The sequence below is a fragment of the Tachypleus tridentatus genome, unplaced genomic scaffold (genome assembly GCF_004210375.1).
Source record: "Tachypleus tridentatus isolate NWPU-2018 unplaced genomic scaffold, ASM421037v1 Hic_cluster_2, whole genome shotgun sequence".
Taxonomy (NCBI): Eukaryota; Metazoa; Arthropoda; class Merostomata; order Xiphosura; family Limulidae; genus Tachypleus; species Tachypleus tridentatus.
The window spans coordinates 34,417,982-34,437,431 of NW_027467782.1; the positions used below are offsets into that span (position 1 = coordinate 34,417,982).

The window sequence follows — 19,450 nt, forward strand, 5'->3', positions numbered from 1 at the left end:
AGAATATTTTTGTAAAAAAAAGACGTTAGGGATATCAGAATAAAACTAAAGCCCTAAAACTAAGAATGAAACTAAAAATATATTCTTTCCGTATTTCATAATAGTTTAATTTTATGTCGCTAGGGAAAGCACACAATTTTCTTTCGTAAGGTCTTGTAACATTTCATTGCAGGAACATATCTTCCAAAATAATTTTTCTATCAATAAATAAATGTTCAAATTAATGTTGCAACTACTAGGCAGTTGAAGTATTCAATCAACTGAATGATCTGTGCTTGTGTTACTGATGTTTCATTTTAATAACTCCAGTTTCTTAATAATCGAAGCAATGCGTTCTATACTGGTCGTCTTTTTTTCAACTCTTCATTGGAGCCAAACCTGGAATTGTGTGTGCGGTATTTGACAATCGTGTGTGTTGGACTGAGGCATGACGAGGGGGTCAGGGATATTAAAGTCCTGGGGCCCGAGGAAATATGGGATAAAGAGTAATGCATTCGTATTTTAATAATGTACTTAACGCAATATTGCGGTACTGCGGAAAATCGCTTTGCCTCAAAAAATGTAAATTGTCAACACATCTGGCTTCCACCCACCAAAAAAAAAAAAAAAAAAAAAAAAATATATACGCTTATGGATGTACCACGAATTTATGAAGAGTTCAAAAAGGGGCCCGGGAACATAGCTGTCCCCCTGACCTACCTCTCAATACCCCTTGTTGAACTTTCTAGGCTTCTTTGGACTTGAAAGTGGTTTTTCATTATATATTGTCACATTTATGTCCAGGTATTTTTCTCTAAACCTATTTTCATTGGATTATTTCTGGCGAAGGCAGGAATGAGTACTGCCTCCCCCCCTACCTTGCGCGACACGGTTTGTCAGACGTGTCGTTCATTGGGAACACTTTATAGTCTGCTACTATAAGCTCTCTGTATACTGCTAATGATGGTGAAGTTATGGACCGTCTGCAGCACTTTGATTCTGCATGATATGTTGCAACACTATCTTCCTCTGCTGTTTTCCAGAAGTTATTTGAACGTGGCTGTTTATCACGGGATCAGACTGAGTAAGTGTAACAATTGCAAAGTCATGAGGTATCTCAAATGGAGAATAATAGAAAGTCATCCTCTTTATATTCAGACTGGCAGGTCTCATAGTGATGTACCAATCTTCACAAACTTTGGCAGTTATGGTAAACTACGCTGGTATGTTCCATCGTTTTGGTCGTGAGGGGCATCTTTTCTGTTCCTGTGATACTTTCCATGCCAGAAGTATATGTACTTTGGGCATAATGGCGACGAATGTACTTTGTGTTGTGAAATCTGTGGGGAGGGACACAGCTCCTCGTCTTGCCTTCAGAGGGCGCCCTACTACGCCAGTGAAATGGCTAGTTCTCAGTTCATTTCTTTGAGAGCCTCTGAAACATCCAACCTTATTCTCATTACTCAAACATGTGGTGTCAGTGGTCGGAGTATTCAGTGAAACCTTATGTTTCTGTGTGACCTCTTTCATTACACTGATAACAGGAATATCCTTGCAGTAATCGTTCCCATGATTACAGTGAGGCATTTAATTATGTAAACCACTATATTTTATGGTTTGCTTTGGTAAGATGTGGGTTTCTTCCTGTATTTCTTTATTATTTTTGTTCTTTCTATTTTACTGCTTCCAGTAAACTTTTGTTGAATGAGTTTTTAACACCTTATTTCTCCGTTCATCAAGGTTCGTGTTAAGATTGCCAATTGTTTCTTCTGCTGCATACCTTGACCACTGAGAATGTTTCGTTTTTTATTTTTATCACGCTTCAAAGTATCCAGTTATCTCATGAGGTTCCTGTTGGACTTGTTGGCATCATGTGTATGGCTACACATCTTTACATCTGGCCTTCTTCCATGGTACTGCTCTTGCTGTGATGGAGACGTTACTCTCAGATAAGTAAAGCTCAAACGAATATTCTCAAGGCCAGATGGTTGGGCCATCTCGTATCTTCCTTTAATATTCCGTTTGAGTTGACATTAGCAAAGTCTTGTTTAAAATGCTTTGTGGTTTGGTTCCTTTCCTCTCTTGACGTTCTTTGGTTTGATGTTTTTGTCTTCTCCATTATATCATGAACGATTTTTTGTTCCAGTCCTTCTTATATTATACCTAATTTGTAATTTCTTCATAAACAGGTCTTACCTCTTATGCGGTATGTCGGTGTTGCATTTACCCTGGAGAAAAGTTGTTTATGGATTATTGATCTTCTTATCATTTTCTTATTTGTCTCGTGGCTCTCTCAACATTTATCTTCTGATAATGGGTATCTTGAAATTCCGTGTATTAGGATAAAATGTTTATCATTACTGTTTATCTTATCTGTGTAATGTCTGTTTTGGGATGGCAATCCCTGTTGTCCGTTCTCTCGCTACTCGTTGGGTGTGGAACTCAGGGTTTTTAGCTCTCTACTTTCCTTGTTGTTTCCCATGTACTTGGACTCTTTTCTCCAGTATTTCCAGCTCTTCATCATTGTCAGAGAGGTTAGTGGTTTTGATGTTTTGTCATTGTAGCCTCATTCTCTTTATCATTTACTGGTCTCTCAACATTTTCACTAAACTGGGCAACATTATCTCTCTTGGGATTATATTTGGATTCGTGTCGCTTTGCATCATGTTGACCTGTACCTGAAGGTTTTCTGTTAGTGCATTATTCACAATATTTTACCTGTATGGAAGCATCGGTATCTTCATGGTACCAGTACGTCTGGGTGCTGCCCACTCTGTCACGCTCGTGTTGAGTCAATTATGAATCCTTTGGTTTTATCTCAGTGTAGGTTTTCTTTCAATTTTATTTTGTATTTCGTTTATTGCACTTACTTCTGTTCTTTAATATATTCCATTAATTGTGTCCAAGCACCTTGTGATAGGTGCTTGATTTAGCACATGCGCGCAGGTGCTAATATGGGTACATGTGCAAGCAAGTTATACATTTTCGTAATTATGCGTTCATGTGCATTAATTGAAAGATGAGCGCGCAGGTACTTATTTTGGGACATGCGCACGCAGGTTTTTATTTTGCTAGATGTGATCGAATGTGCTTATTTTGATATATGCGCCCAGAGGTCTCATTTTCGCACATGGGCACGCAAGTGCTTATTTTGATACATATCCGAGCGTGCAGATGCTTATTTTAGTACATGCGCACGAAAGTGCTTATTTTGGAAAATGCTCACGCAGATACTTATTTTGGTACATGGGCGTGCAGGTTCTAAATTTTCCTACAGTAAGCACATGTGCATAAATTGACAGATGCACGCAAAGGAGCTTATTTTGGTACATGAGCATCAAGGATCTTTTTTTTCTTATCCGCGCGCATCTACTTATATTGGTAAATGGGAGCACAGGTGTTTATTTTGGAACATGCGCCCACAAGTGCTCATTTTCTTACATGCGCACGCATGTGCTTATTTTAATACATGCACACTCAAGTGTTTATCTTCGTACATGTGTGTTAAGGAGCTTATTTTGGTGCATGCGCGTGCTAGTGCGTTAATTGCTAGATGCGTGTGCACTTGCTTATTTTCATACATGCGTGATCAGGCGCTTGTTTGGTAGATGCGCACGCTAGTGCTTATTTTTTCATGAGCGCGAAGTTAGTAAAATTGTAGATTCCTCGCAGGTGCATGACTTGGTACAATGGTGTTTACATATTTCAGCAAATAACACGGATTCATTGTTTTTGCTTTCATTAAAATTATTATAAGTTTCTAATTATTTTTTAATATGTACAGGCTATCAAAGATGTTAATCAAACAACGGATTTTGTCTGCAATGAACAGAATCAAAAAGGACTGAGATCATGGAAATTGGTGGTTAAGGAGATGTCAAAAGTTTCTTCAAATCTTAGGTATGACTTATGGAAGTATTGTCGTCTTCGGAGAAGCTGCATACAGTTAATCACAAATCATACTGAGATATTCAAGAGCAAACATCTCTTGAATCGTTTTGTTAGATTATTCAAAAGAAAGGAAATCAACAATAAATCAGATTAGGTCAACATGTTTCCTTGGGTGTTTGGATTGCTTGCTTTCGGCTTGATCTGACGAAAAGATATTGAAGTATGTATTGGCATTAAGAACTTGATTCAACTGTCCGAATGGTTTTCAGAACAATATTATTGTAACTTTATTTCTGACAAAAGTTGTATTTCGTGTAACTTCCTGAGAATTGGTATGCCAGAAGATTCGTATACACATGCAGTATGAAGGAATATTAATTGTAGTTTGTTTATAATGAGAAAACAACAGACCAGATAATGGTTTCAGAGGAAGGGTAAGATTATAATATGAAAAATTCAGTGCTTTTACATTACAGCAACAAGATAATTTTACCACATGAATCACATTTTAAATACTATTATTTCGAAATTTTTTATACAAAGTATGAAAATGTTAACCCTAGTTACAACATAAATTCATGTGTTTTTTTCATTTTGATATTGCATTAGAACCCTTGTATAACACACCTACATTGTAAATGAAACGTAAATCGGTTGCAGGAATTATTCGACGCTGAAGAGAATTACATATCTCACCGTCAAAAGCGGATTGAAAAACGTTTGATTTGTAAAATTCATGTTAACCTGTTCCTTTGTTGTATAAAAGAGGGTACAGAATCATATGTATAAAACTATTTCACATTGCTTATTAATATACTGCAGACAATAAATTATTATTTATTTTCTTAAAATCAGATACACGCTCATCTATGTTACGTAGCAGGAGAAAAACTCCATTCACAAACAATCGAAAAATCAGAATATCTTGTTGCAAAATCAGCAGTTACTAAAACATGTAGCAAATTAATCCTTGTATATCTATATCTGTTGTATGAAAGAAGAAATCACTGTCTCTACTCCAATCACCCACACGTGAAAATGGTAAAGAAAACAAAATCTGAAACACACATGCGTGCACATCTACCAAAATCAACACTTGCGAGAGCATGTATCAATTTTCGCACATGTGCACGCTGCTACGAAAATCAACACTTGCGTGAGCATATACTTATTTTCGCACCTGTTCACGCATCTACAAAAATCAGGACTTCTGCGTGCTTGTATTATTTTTTGCACTTGTGTGCGCATGTAACAATTTATGCCCCTGCGCGCGCTTCTATGACAATCAACACTTGCGCGAGCATGTACCAATTTACCCAGGTGGGTTTAGACGTTTGACTCGCGATCTGTGCGTCGCGGGTTCGAATTCTCGTCACACCAAACATGCTCGCCCTTTCAGTCATAGGGCGTTATAATGGGACGATCAATCCCTCTATTCTTTGGTAAAAGAGTAGCCCAAGAGTTGGCGGTGATGACTAGTGCTTTCCCTCTTGTCTTACATTGCTGAATTAGGGACGGCTAGCGCAGATAGCCCTCGTGTAGCTTTGCGTAAAATTACAAAAACAATCAAACAAATAACAGGAAAGGAAGTAAAACTAACAATAAAATCTACAAAAGACAAGACACCAGGAGAGGATGACATACAAGCCATTCTCCTTTTTTGAAAAGGCGTTCAGGGACCGTGTGAACACATAACAGCAATCTTTAACTTACCACTCAGTTCTGGATACATCCCGGTTTTTTGGAAGCAAGGAATAGTCTTTGTGTTCCATAAAAAATGAAAACCAGCAAGTAAACCAAACAATTACTCCCCGATCAGCCTGGCCAGCTGTGTAGTAAAAATTCTCGAAAGAATAATTAGTAATAGACTCTCAAATTGTTTAGAAATATCTTGAAAATTACCAGAATTTAGAAAATATAAAGATAGACCACAGATCACCTGGCTATCTAACTTCCTGGAAGATAGAAGTTGGAAAATAAATGTCAGGGGAACCTTATATATGTAAAAAACGGCTCGTTTGGGTTGAGAAAATATTTTACATTGAGGAGCGAACAACGTTTCGACCTTCTTCGGTCATCCTTTGTGAACCTGACGATGCCGTTTTAACATATTTCTCTACAAGTGGGTTTTCTCGATATCACTGATTATTATTTCATCAGGGAAACCTTCTCCTTTATTCCAGAGGTTGGTGTCCCCATGGAGGGGTAATTAGCCCTATTCTGTTCATCAATATGCCCTTAAAACACCCAAACGTGGAGTATGCATCACACTTCGCGGACGATGTTGTGGTCTGGAAAAGTGCTCCCACCCCATCCGTAACAGCGACAAATCTACAACTGTTGGTAGATAATATAGAACACTGTCAGAAATATTGTGTTAAACCAAACTTACCAAAAATCAATTAGTTACATTCACAAACAAAACATGAAAGAGATCCTTCCAAATTACACACGAGCGAAACACTTCTCCAGACCACAACAAACCTGTTAGATTTAACCTTCAATACGAAACTAACATGGGTGAAACATGCAAATGACACATTTAAAAAAACTGGAAACGCACAAGTTGTGCAAATAATCTAACCGCCAAAATCAAGGAACCTCACCAGACAACATAATAAAAATCTACAAAACATACATACTACCTACTATGGAATATGCATTTCCAGTATGGTTAAACATGGGACTGAAACACATAAATAAAATACAATCAATTCAAAACTTAATAATTACTGCAGCATACAAAGTCTCTCGTAGTACATTGTGAAAATTTATGTACAAATATACAAACCACAGCCAACAGACTCTTGCATAGTTCTCTAAATTACTTTGAAAAAAATTGACAAAAAAGAGATCCACTGTGTGAACTTGATCACTACTACAAAAATGATGAAACCAAAGTATTAAAATACATTTTATAATCTAAAAATTGTCAAATTTCCTTTATCTGCAAAACCTCCTAATTGAACACCACTCGTTTTTAAACATTCCACACCAAAATTGTAAAACAATCACAGCTATAATACACTTTTTGTTCTGCTACAACAATAAGAAAATGTGAGATTGTGTGATTATTACACATTTAGTCAATAAACTATAAAAATTCAGAATGGCCATTTCAGTCACATGTAACCGAAAATTATACACGAATGGTTTACGTTTTTTTTTTTTTTTTTCAAATTCAAGTGTTTCACTCACATCCTGCTTCCTTCCCACCAACACTTAATTTAAGCACTTTATGTACATATATGCTTTTTATGTTTGATTTCCTTTATTTTTCCGTGGATATATTTATATGTACACACACACACACACACACATACTATTGTTTTCATCATTCTTTTGGCGCCTTGCAAGTTTATAAGTTTTTAATCGTTTACGAGTTAACGTTCGTTGTTTTTCACGTGTAAATAATATAAATAAGCTTTTCTACTTTTAAGATTATTATTTATAATAATAAATTATTATTATTATTTATAATAATTTTATAAGATTTTTAAAGTTTACAAAAAATTTCCAAACAATATGTATGTTAAATATAGTAAAGTAGCAATTTCTAATAAAGAGAAAACTCAATGAAAATATTAGAAATGTGAATAGAATGACACTAGATGACAGCACTACAGGTTCAGGATGAGAAGTTAATTTTTTATTAATGGAAGCTCCTTGAAAAATGGCATACAAAAGAGGTGATGAGTTAATAGTGTGAAACTGTCCTCGTTTCCCTGTAAGGAAATTTTTTATTGGATGTAAAAAAAATTGATATATAAAATATTTTTACAGACTCATCTTGTGTTATCCCTATTACTAACAGTAAACCTTCTTGAATTTACAATTGAAGGCAAAGAGAGCTTTGAGAACATGGCTGTATTATGCTAAAAATATCCCTGGAAAAATGTTAATTTACTTTATTCAGTGAACTTTCTTCAAAGACAATAACAGCTGGGGCAAAATCTTGCTATTTGCCAATCAGCTATTTAAGGGGGAAGATATACATACAAACGTGATCACCAAATGGGAATGACTAGGGTTGTAAAATTTGTACAAGGATTATAACATAGGATGGGAAATCAAAAGATGGAATCTCTAACACAAAAATGTGAAAATGTCTTAACTAAAGATAAATAGCAATGTATAAATAAACGTCTGTTTAATCCAGACTGTTAAGTCCTCATTCTTCATAATGAACATTATGAAATGATTCAAGCAAATAACTCAAAATATTCAAATATCCTGTATCATGTTAAAAATTCAATAAATTTTCTTTTTCCTTCACAATCACTGTATTCAATAACACATTAGGACATATGATTGCATGAACAAAAGAATGAGGAACACTAAAAAATGTATCAGACAAGGATATATTGATACAGCTGTACCAAACTATCCTTAAAACATCTCAAACTGAATGTTATGAAATAAAATCAGAAATATAATGCCACAATAATAATGTATGTTGAATAAAGTTGTAATGTTTACTTCTATAAAAATAATTTTACGTCATTATAAGAAGAAGTATTAAATGAGAGAAACATCTTGATAGTGTGCATTGTCTTCTTATTTTAGTTGTTAAAAACAAACAGTAACAAAGGCTGTAGATTATATTCATCACGTTTTTATGATTTACAAATGAAATGATGTCTGACAAAAGTACTTGAGGGAGAAGTATATGTATCTAGAGTTGCATAGTAAATGTTACTACAAAGAACTGTGACTATACAGCAATATCTGTAAGTCACACACAGCCTATAATAAAACAATCTACAAAACATTTTTTGGAAACTATGTACTAGTCATTTTGTTAACAACTGTATTATTATTTCTTAACTTCAAAAAAAAACAACCAACATCTCATTAAAGTATGCTTGTTTGTTATTGGATAAAACAACATAGTTTCATATAATATAGTTCTCGTAAATACATACAAATTACTGTTTAAAACATTAAAAATTAACACCAGCTAACAAAACAACACTAAGTATACAATTAACTTTTAATGTATTCTCTCCATTCATCCATCCAATATTTTCAGAAATCAAAACAAATAATAAATATACTGTGAACATAAACATATTGCTCTATATACAACTCAAGCAAAAAAATGGTATTATTAAATAGGATAAATTTACCAAAAATTTATAAACTGATTTTATGGAAATTGTTTGGTTTGCACACAAAAGGCACTTGAAAACTATCTCCCAAAAACTCAGCAACAAAGGTATGGACAGATAGTTACAATAAACTATTTTGTGGAAAAAAAAAGTAACCCACAAACAAAAAAAACATACAACGTACAATGCAGATAAATATCTTTCATAGTTACTAAACAAAAAAACATTCCACAAAACTTGATTTCTTCAAACTGAAAAATATCAACATCTAACACAACCAGAAAAATAAGTATGTTATACAGTTTCTTTGTAGCAGTTATAAGTTTATAATGATAAATAAAATATTTTCCAAACACACACACACACACAAAACAGTTCTGACTTGTTTTATTTGAAATCTACTTATAAATATTATGTTTTAAAGTTAGTTTCTCTGATAAATTTTTATTACTTACACAAAAGCAAAAGCATGACAATATTATCAAATTTTATAACCTTTTAACGAGTGTTAAAATCCCAATTGAGTTAAATGGTTTTAGCTGTTTCCAGAAGTGTAAAACTAAACATAAAAAAGCACTGCATAGTTCAAAACATCAAAGCAATATACATATATTTACACTAATTATTCATGTCCACAGTAACATACTATTCTGAAAAAAAAATTGCCTATGGTCAAAACAAAGTAATACAAAAGGCTGGGACAAGAAACAACTAAATGTTGAACATTCAAGAGTAAGCAGTTTGAATCATGATGTGACCATTGAAGTCCAACCTGACAAAATGGATTGTAAACAACTAAGAGTGTTTGTGAAAACATTCAAGAAACACAGAGGATGATACCTTTCAGAAGTTTCCACCCTTCATGATGGTTATTAGCTTACAAATATTTTGAACCCTTAAGACAACTGATGGTCACAGAAAATGTTAACCCTTATCACTAATCTTTGTAACTGTTGAAGGCCTGTGCAAGGGAACTTGCACTATCATTAACAAATTGTTTTATATTAGTTAAAAGGCCACTCTGACTTTTTTTCCCAACAAATAACAAAAACAAAACATGAAAGTTTTTTACTCACAATCTTAACATGGCTATCTTTTGTTAGAATTTTATATTGCTCTGTACCTTTTACATTTGTCTGAATCTCTTGAGTATCTGATTCACAATAGGTATTCTATGAATTAAAAAAACAACAACAACATTATGTAGTACTGTACTTGTACAAACATAAATTAAAATGTAAATCATGAGTACTAAGTCTTCTGTTTACAATCAGTAACAGAAGTAATGTTACAAAAAATTCTTCTTCATTAACAAATGTTTACTAGTAGTTCTAGTGCTGTAAACATTTACAAGTTTGGGACCATCAAAATTGGTATTTCATGTAACAAACTGCTCTCCCATGAGCAGTCAAATTTATAAAAGAAAAAGCATGAATGATATTAAAAAAAAAACACTTAATGACTGTAATTATGAAAAAAAATGGATCTTAACATATTTTTCATAAAGTATGCATTATTCACACAAACAAAGTAAACTATATTTCCTTATTATTAACTGCAATGGACTATTCCACTAAAACCTCTTTACAAAGGAAAAGTATTTAACTCCACCATCTACCAGATAGTGGGGTTTATTTAATGTAAAGTACAAAAACTGTTGAAAATTATACTCCATCATAACCTGATGATGTATCATTCATTATGAGCCTAAAATGTACAGTACAACATAGCTAATAATTATTTTATCTTATTAGTCAATTACAATTCAACCAGTAGCATACTTATATGACAAGTAAAAGGCACAATTTTAAATGTTTCATAAAAGTTATGCACAAGTAACTTCTTTCAGTGTCAAATTATTAGAGAAACATGTCAAACATTATTCCCATTTTTAAAAATCTTTAAAAGTTCTTTTCCCATTTGTAGACTATCCTACCAAACATATCTTTCAATCATGAGATGTGTGAGATTTATATCAAAATAAACTGAACACTGGCTTTCAGATAAGCAGAACGTAAATGGGTTTAATATTGAATAAAAAACCAGCTGCCAGCTCTAAGTGTCTGATGTAAGTAGAGGATGAAAAGTCTGTTTATACAATGACAAACAAATTATACTACTGTGTAATATTACTACAGACATATTTGTTTTGTTTATGTAACAAACAAACTGAATTATTCTATAGTAGTAACATCATATGCTCTTCTCCATTAGTTTGGTAAACAAATTAGTCAAATTATTTAGCACCACAAAACAGTCACCTTATAGCAACATCAAGGTACAGCACAGTGACAATCATTTAGCCACTTTTTCATGGTTGTAGTACTGTTTGTTTGTTTTTAGCATCTCCCACTATATTAGAGTATACCATATTAGTAGGGTAACAATCACATTACCCTTTTTTTTCATTGTCATAGTACTGTGTTTTTCTAGTGTCTGCCATAAGGTTGCAGCAGTTGTGGTATAATAACAATCGTTTAGCCATTTTTGGATTATTATAACACAATGTATTATTATGTTACAGCATACCAGTCAACTATACCTAAATTATTGTACATAATACTAACTGTTCTCTCCTGTATTGTCTGCTTACCATTTTACTTCACCACATACCAGGTTGGCAATTTTACTTTGCATCCACATGATGATGTTTCTTCCAGTAATAACTGGGACCACACTTGAAAAACTGTATTAAGTACCATTCTAAAAATCTCATAAAGGCCCTTGGTGTTTGTTTTGAAAACATATCTTTACAGATATTGTTTATACAGATGACTCTCTTAACACAACTATATCAGTGTGTTGAATCATAAAGAAGACAGTTTAGATCTATCATAGCTGCTATTTATTAGACTACAAGGTTTGTTTATATTCTAATGTCTGTATGTAATTTTACAATTACTTGTTAAGCTATATTCGGAAAACATAAGGAATTCAGTTGTATCACAACAACAGTTTATTAGATGATTCAAGTTCATTATCTACTATCTATATATTACATTGAGACCAAACAGTTATGAGCTAGCTATTAAATATGGAAAATTAGAAGAGAACTAAAACACTGACCCGTGTTTAATGTCTTTTTTTTATTATTTGTGTTACGATCACAATTTAATTTTATATCAAACTTCCCTCAGAATCACACTCTTTCCCTATTCTATAACACAATAAATGGGCTAAACAAAAAGTGATTTAAAACTGAGAAATAAAGCAATACATGGGTCAAATAATTTTAATAATTTAGTGTCATAAACGTTTTTGTCTCTCACAAAATTTTAAAACTATACAGCCAAATAATAAAAATCTGGTCAATATATTTTGTTAGAAATAAGTAGAAAGTGCACTTCTTGGCCTAATTTCCCTTTATGGCAGACATTAATATGGTAAGCTCTGCTGCTAGAACTATCCATTTTTAACAAAACTGTGGTCATGATAAGAATCTTTATATTTTATTAATGTTAACTGAAAGCCTGGTACAGTCACTTCTCAGAATAATTGATATCAATGTTCTTGACATTGAACAGTCACATTTTACTAATTCATTAAACACACAAAAAACTGAATGGATACTTTCCATCAAGCCAGTAATTATAGGAAACCAAAATATGTAACAAAGGAAAGAATTAAGTACAATTATACTAATCACTGTTTGATGTTAACTGTCTGAGCTGTTTTAGGGCAGTTTCTACCAACTTCTTCTTGTCCTGCTTCTCTCACCCTTAAGGGAGTAAAGAACATTAATTCACACTAAAAGTATGGATAGGTCAAATTAATATTTTAAAAAATTAGTAAATTATATTATTAAAATTGTACAAATCCTTTTCATTCACAAGCCTGAACAAGACCTACCTGAAAAAAATAAGACCCTTTAAAAAAATGTTGCATTATTTGAAACTTGTATTTTTAGCAATAATTTTATTTCTAAAACAACTTGAAAGGTAGTTACACACTTTTCATAAATAAATAAACATTGCAATTGGTTCAAAAGCATGATTTGTAAAATATAAAGTGTAAACACACCATTGTAAAGTAAAAAACAAAAAAAACTTTTTGTCTTTATAACACAAATTTGCCCTAAACAATGTTTTAGGTAACACTGCATGACAAATCATTTTCTACTAGAGAAAACTCAAGTGATTCTTGGTAATTAAATAGTTTTGGTTTCAGACACGTAATCAGAATTTGTCCATCACCTCCAGATTTTAAGATACTGTAGTATCTCACTACTTTATCAACAATAAGTGTAATACCATACAATCAGCTCAGTTCAATAGGTTTATACTGTGAAATTAAGTTTACATAGAAAGTTTAATGAACAAAAGGAATAAATTTTTGATAACTTCAAACAGTAACTGTATTGTATTGGTGTAAAACTCCATATATATTGTTTATATGTGCTACTTGTTCTTGATAAAATTATAATGACTTGCACCAATTTTGCTTCATTCCCATGTTTACCTTTTCTGCCCAGGAACATTTGAGGAGTCCCTCAACTGAGCTTAAAATGGGCAGAGTGTTACACCTCTCTCTCAACTGCTTTTCACTCACTCACTCAGTTGGTTACTTTGTCTGGCTCTGTGCACACTCAAAACAAAGTCCATCTTCCTCACATCATACCTGTGATATAATCAAATAAAATCAAAATTTTGTTTTTAAAATATTTTAAACTAGTTCTCTAAACATAATTATTTTATACTTTTTAGAAAATTATTTGATGTACTGGCTGCTTTCACTTCAAGTAAAGTCCAAAAACCACCTAAACAGTTTATGCTACATTTGTGTTGTTCAGTTTCCAAATCTGGCTTCACACAGTGGCTAAATCAAAGAAGAGCAATTGTGTCATTTACAATTTCAATGATACAGTGTGAGCCCAAAGATCATCTAACTTACTGTTATTTTTGCATTAATATTTCTGGATATTCAGACAAAACTAAACAATACACTAAATATCCAGAGATTGCACCTATGATGAAACCAGTACCTCATGGGGATGATTTTCTTGTGTCACATCCAGCAGCAAAGTGGGAAACAGAAGTTATACTGCAAAAAAGACAATGAATCATCTTTACTTCCTTCATTTAGTAATTTTACCCCTGTGGCATCTCAACATAAACTGCCTCATCTGATCACACAAGATGAGCTAAATGATCAGATTTGTGACTTGTTTTATACTGAAACAGCATGGGGAAATTTCATTTACGGCAATGGAATTTATCATACAAGTCTTGCTTCTCACTACAGCAAGCAAGATATTTTGTGTTTCTCTACAAATGTTGATGCACTAATTGAAGAATCAAGTACTGAATATACTCTCAAGAAAGAAAATATTTTTCCAATTCATCTAAAGTTAGTGTGAAAACTGTGCTTTTACATAATGTGAATACTAAGCCATTGGTTCCTGTTATTAATGCTGTGAACATAGTAGAACATGCAGCTTATTCCTGAAGCAATCAAATATCCACTACTGCTAAGTCTATAAAGTGAGTACACCAAACACTGTAGCTTTTTGTCTGTCTGGGATAGCCGATATCATAAAATTCATTTAAAAAAAACGGAATGGCCAGTGAGAGAATTATGTTCCAGGAAAACAGAAAGTTGAGTTCCAAATTTCAGTGAATCATCAAGATATGTTTCTTCCATCACTCCATCTGTCTTATAAGTTTCAAAAGTTAGTGAAGTAAAACTAAAAGGTCGTATTTTTGTTGGGCCACAGATTTGGGAAGTGCTGATGAATGGTGATTTTGAAACATCACTCAGTCAGAAAGAACTTACTGCGAGGAAATCACTCAAACTGGTTGTTAAAATTTTCTTTGGAATTTACAGAGAGGAAAACTATGTTGTGACGATTAATGATATCCCTGAGAACAAGAGGAAAACTGTGTCCAAGATGTCACTAAAGTTACACTTCTCACTCTTTTAATTAAGTTTCTTATGAAATGATCTTGGTGCAGTGAGCAATAATCTTGGTGAGCACTTCTCTTAAGTTATGTCTATAATAGGCCAGCAACATCAAGAAAGACAGTGGAATCCTGTGATAACGGAAGATTACTGTTGATTCTTGTAGCATGAAACTAACAACATACATTTATATGCAAAACGGCTCGTTTGGGTTGAGAAAATATTTTACATAGAAGAGCGAACAACGTTTCGACCTTCTTCGGTCATCGTCAGGTTCACAAAGAAAGAGGTAACTGACCGGAAGCTGACCACATGTTTGAAAGGGGTTGTGTAACTGTGTGTCGAAATGTAGAGGGCGGCATTAGATGTTTGAATATATAATTTTATTTATTTTATTATATTAATATAGGTATAAAGGTGTTCCTTTATATTGGTTTATTTTGGGTTTAAGTTGCTGTATAAGTAAGGCTTCTTTGATTTTGCGTTTGTTTATGTTTGTTTCTTTATTTAGTATTTGAGTGTTTTCTATGGTTATGTTGTGTTTATTTGACTTGCAGTGTTCGAAAACGTGTGAAGGTGACTTTTTATGTTCTTTGAATCTGGTTTCCATTTTCCTACTTGTTTCTCAATATAGAAGTCGTGGCAGTTATCACATTGTATTTTATAAATAATGTTGGTGTTGTGTTTGTCAGTGTAGTTTTACATAGTATAGACCTCAGTTTTGTGCCTGGTTTTGAATAAATTTGGTATTAACTGGAATGTCATATTTTGTTACTAATTTTGCCAAATGTTGGTTATTTGTTTGCTGATGTCAGGAATATATGGTATACAGCAGTATATGGTTTCGTGGTTTTTTTTTATTCGTGAGCTGTATTTACTTTAGTTGGTGGTTGATTTTGCTTTTTGTCTAGGTGTGTGCGTATAATGTTTTCTACGGTTTGTGGAGGAAACTTATTGATGTTGATGAAGTATTGTTTTATTTTGTCTAATTCATCGTTAATTTTATCTGGTGAGCATAGTTTTATGGCTGTGTTTATTTGGTTTCTTAGTATGTTGAGTTTTGTTTTGTTTCATGTGCTGAGTCCCAAGGAATGTATAGTCCAGTATGGGTGATTTTTCGGTGGATTTCTGTTTTGAATTGTGTGTCAGTTCTTGTAATTTTGAGGTTAAGAAATGATATTTGATTGCTTTCTTCCTGTTCACATGTGAAGTTAATGTTGGGATGTATAGAGTTAATGTGATTGAAAAAATTAAGTATGTGTTCTGTAGATTTGAATCCATAACCGTGTCATCTACATATCTGTACCAGTATAGTGGTGGATGTAATGCTGTGTTAATTGCTTGTGTTTCAACTTGTGTCATAAAAATATTGGCTAGAACTGGTGATACTGGGTTGCCCATGCTTAGGCCATTTGTTTGTATATAGTTTTGGTTGTTGAACATGAAGTTGGTCTTTATCGTGGTGAATTCTATGAGGGTTGCTAACTGGTTACTGGGAATTTCTATAGTTGGGTTAGGGTCTCGGATATAGAGTTCTAAGGCTATCTTGCAGGCTTCAGTGGTTGGAACTTCTGTAAAGAGGGATATAACATCAAAACTGGCCATTAAGGCTTTATGATTAAGTTGATTTAGATTAGACTTGAAATTAAAAGAGTCTTTGATGAATGAGCTGGCTGATGTTACATATTTAGAGAATGCCCATGCTATGTATTTACCAAGATTGTAATTAAACGATTCATATGTGGACATTATTGGTCGTAATGGACAATCTGGTTTATGAGGTTTGGGGATGCCGTATATTTGCGGTGTGCGTGAGTCGGTTTTACGTAGGTAGGAATAAAGTGTTTGTGAAATTGTGTTGGCTTTTTTCATTTGTAGTAGTAATTTGTTCAGTTGCGTCTCGTGTGTCTTTGTTGGATTTGTGTGTATTGGTTTAAATTTGTTCGTGTCTGATAAGATGTTATTCATTTTTTGAATGTATTCATTCATGTTCATTATGACTATAGCGTTACCTTTATCTGCTTTTAGAATTTTTATGTTTTTGTCTTGTTTTAGGTTTTTAATGGAATTAATGTCTCTTTTTGTAAGGTTGTTTTTTAGTTTTCTGTTTTGTGAAATTATGTTGATGGTTTTGTGAGAAAATTCTTTGAAAAAATCGTTTAAGATGTTGTTTTTAGGTGTTTCTGGAAAATATAAATTTGTAATTTTACCTGGGAAGTTTGGCTGTTGGATGTCAATAAAATTATCTAAGTTGTCTTCTTCATGTTGGTTGTGTTTGTGTTTAACATCTTATCAGACACGAACAAATTTAAACCAATACACACAAATCCAACAAAGACACACGAGACGCAACTGAACAAATTACTACTACAAATGAAAAAAGCCAACACAATTTCACAAACACTTTATTCCTACCTACGTAAAACCGACTCACGCACACCGCAAATATACGGCATCCCCAAACCTCATAAACCAGATTGTCCATTACGACCAATAATGTCCACATATGAATCGTTTAATTACAATCTTGGTAAATACATAGCATGGGCATTCTCTAAATATGTAACATCAGCCAGCTCATTCATCAAAGACTCTTTTAATTTCAAGTCTAATCTAAATCAACTTAATCATAAAGCCTTAATGGCCAGTTTTGATGTTATATCCCTCTTTACAGAAGTTCCAACCACTGAAGCCTGCAAGATAGCCTTAGAACTCTATATCCGAGACCCTAACCCAACTATAGAAATTCCCAGTAACCAGTTAGCAACCCTCATAGAATTCACCACGATAAAGACCAACTTCATGTTCAACAACCAAAACTATATACAAACAAATGGCCTAAGCATGGGCAACCCAGTATCACCAGTTCTAGCCAATATTTTTATGACACAAGTTGAAACACAAGCAATTAACACAGCATTACATCCACCACTATACTGGTACAGATATGTAGATGACACGGTTATGGATTCAAATCTACAGAACACATACTTAATTTTTTCAATCACATTAACTCTATACATCCCAACATTAACTTCACATGTGAACAGGAAGAAAGCAATCAAATATCATTTCTTAACCTCAAAATTACAAGAACTGACACACAATTCAAAACAGAAATCCACCGAAAAATCACCCATACTGGACTATACATTCCTTGGGACTCAGCACATGAAACAAAACAAAAAACTCAACATACTAAGAAACCAAATAAACACAGCCATAAAACTATGCTCACCAGATAAAATTAACGATGAATTAGACAAAATAAAACAATACTTCATCAACATCAATAAGTTTCCTCCACAAACCGTAGAAAACATTATACGCACACACCTAGACAAAAAAGCAAAATCAACCACCAACTAAAGTAAATACAGCTCACGAATAAAAAAAAAACCACGAAACCATATACTGCTGTATACCATATATTCCTGACATCAGCAAACAAATAACCAACATTTGGCAAAAATTAGTAACAAAATATGACATTCCAGTAATACCAAATTTATTCAAAAACCAGGCACAAAACTGAGGTCTATACTATGTAAAAACTACACTGACAAACACAACACCAACATTATTTATAAAATACAATGTGATAACTGCCACGACTTCTATATTGGAGAAACAAGTAGGAAAATGGAAACCAGATTCAAAGAACATAAAAAGTCACCTTCACACGTTTTCGAACACTGCAAGTCAAATAAACACAACATAACCATAGAAAACACTCAAATACTAAATAAAGAAACAAACATAAACAAACGCAAAATCAAAGAAGCCTTACTTATACAGCAACTTAAACCCAAAATAAACCAATATAAAGGAACACCTTTATACCTATATTAATATAATAAAATAAATAAAATTATATATTCAAACATCTAATGCCGCCCTCTACATTTCGACACACAGTTACACAACCCCTTTCAAACATGTGGTCAGCTTCCGGTCAGTTACCTCTTTCTTTGTGAACCTGACGATGACCGAAGAAGGTCGAAACGTTGTTCGCTCTTCTATGTAAAATATTTTCTCAACCCAAACGAGCCGTTTTTGCATATAAATTTCTCAACAAGTGGGTTTCTCGACATCACTGATTAACAACATACATGAAAGATGCAACAAGTCAGTCAGGTATTTTGAAAAAGAAATAAAAAATAATACCATGATGTTTTTGAACATTCTTAAATGCAATTTGCAATAAATAAAGTTATCAGAGAGAGTTATTTTCACAACATATAAGAATATTTAGAATAAACCTAACATAGCTCAAAAACTAGTGATCAGTAATATTCAACAATTTTTAGAATCAGGATCAACAAACTACTCATGAACAGTTATATTTTTATTGTAGTAGAGAAGCTTCTTTTGTGCACAGTGTAACTTCTAAACATATAATTACTGTGCAAAATTACTCAAACACTTATATGATTGACATATTTCTAAAAAAATTACTTTGATTGAATGACTTGAGGATATTTCAACACATAAACAAAAAACATGAATTTTATCTCATAAGTACAACTCAAAGCTGATAGTTAAAACCATATATAACTTCTATTGTAAAG

At 33.1% G+C, this 19,450-nt stretch overlaps 1 protein-coding gene across 14 annotated transcripts in view; it reads right to left on the reverse strand.

The window, feature by feature from the left end:
• Positions 1-8,524: 8,524 nt before the first annotated feature.
• The window catches only part of LOC143243114 (serine/threonine-protein kinase atr-like), a 68,938-nt gene continuing 58,012 nt past the window's right edge, over positions 8,525-19,450 (reverse strand). For 9 of the 14 annotated variants that reach the window (XM_076486895.1, XM_076486894.1, XM_076486889.1 and 6 more), the window contains 2 exons: positions 13,440-13,598; positions 8,525-12,699 (listed from right to left, as the gene is read on the reverse strand). The gene's annotated coding sequence lies outside the window, so the exon portion shown is untranslated. Of the gene's footprint in view, positions 12,700-13,439; positions 13,599-13,962; positions 14,022-19,450 lie in introns of all 14 variants that reach the window. The other 5 variants (XM_076486891.1, XM_076486890.1, XM_076486883.1 and 2 more) reach the window with 3 other exon arrangements.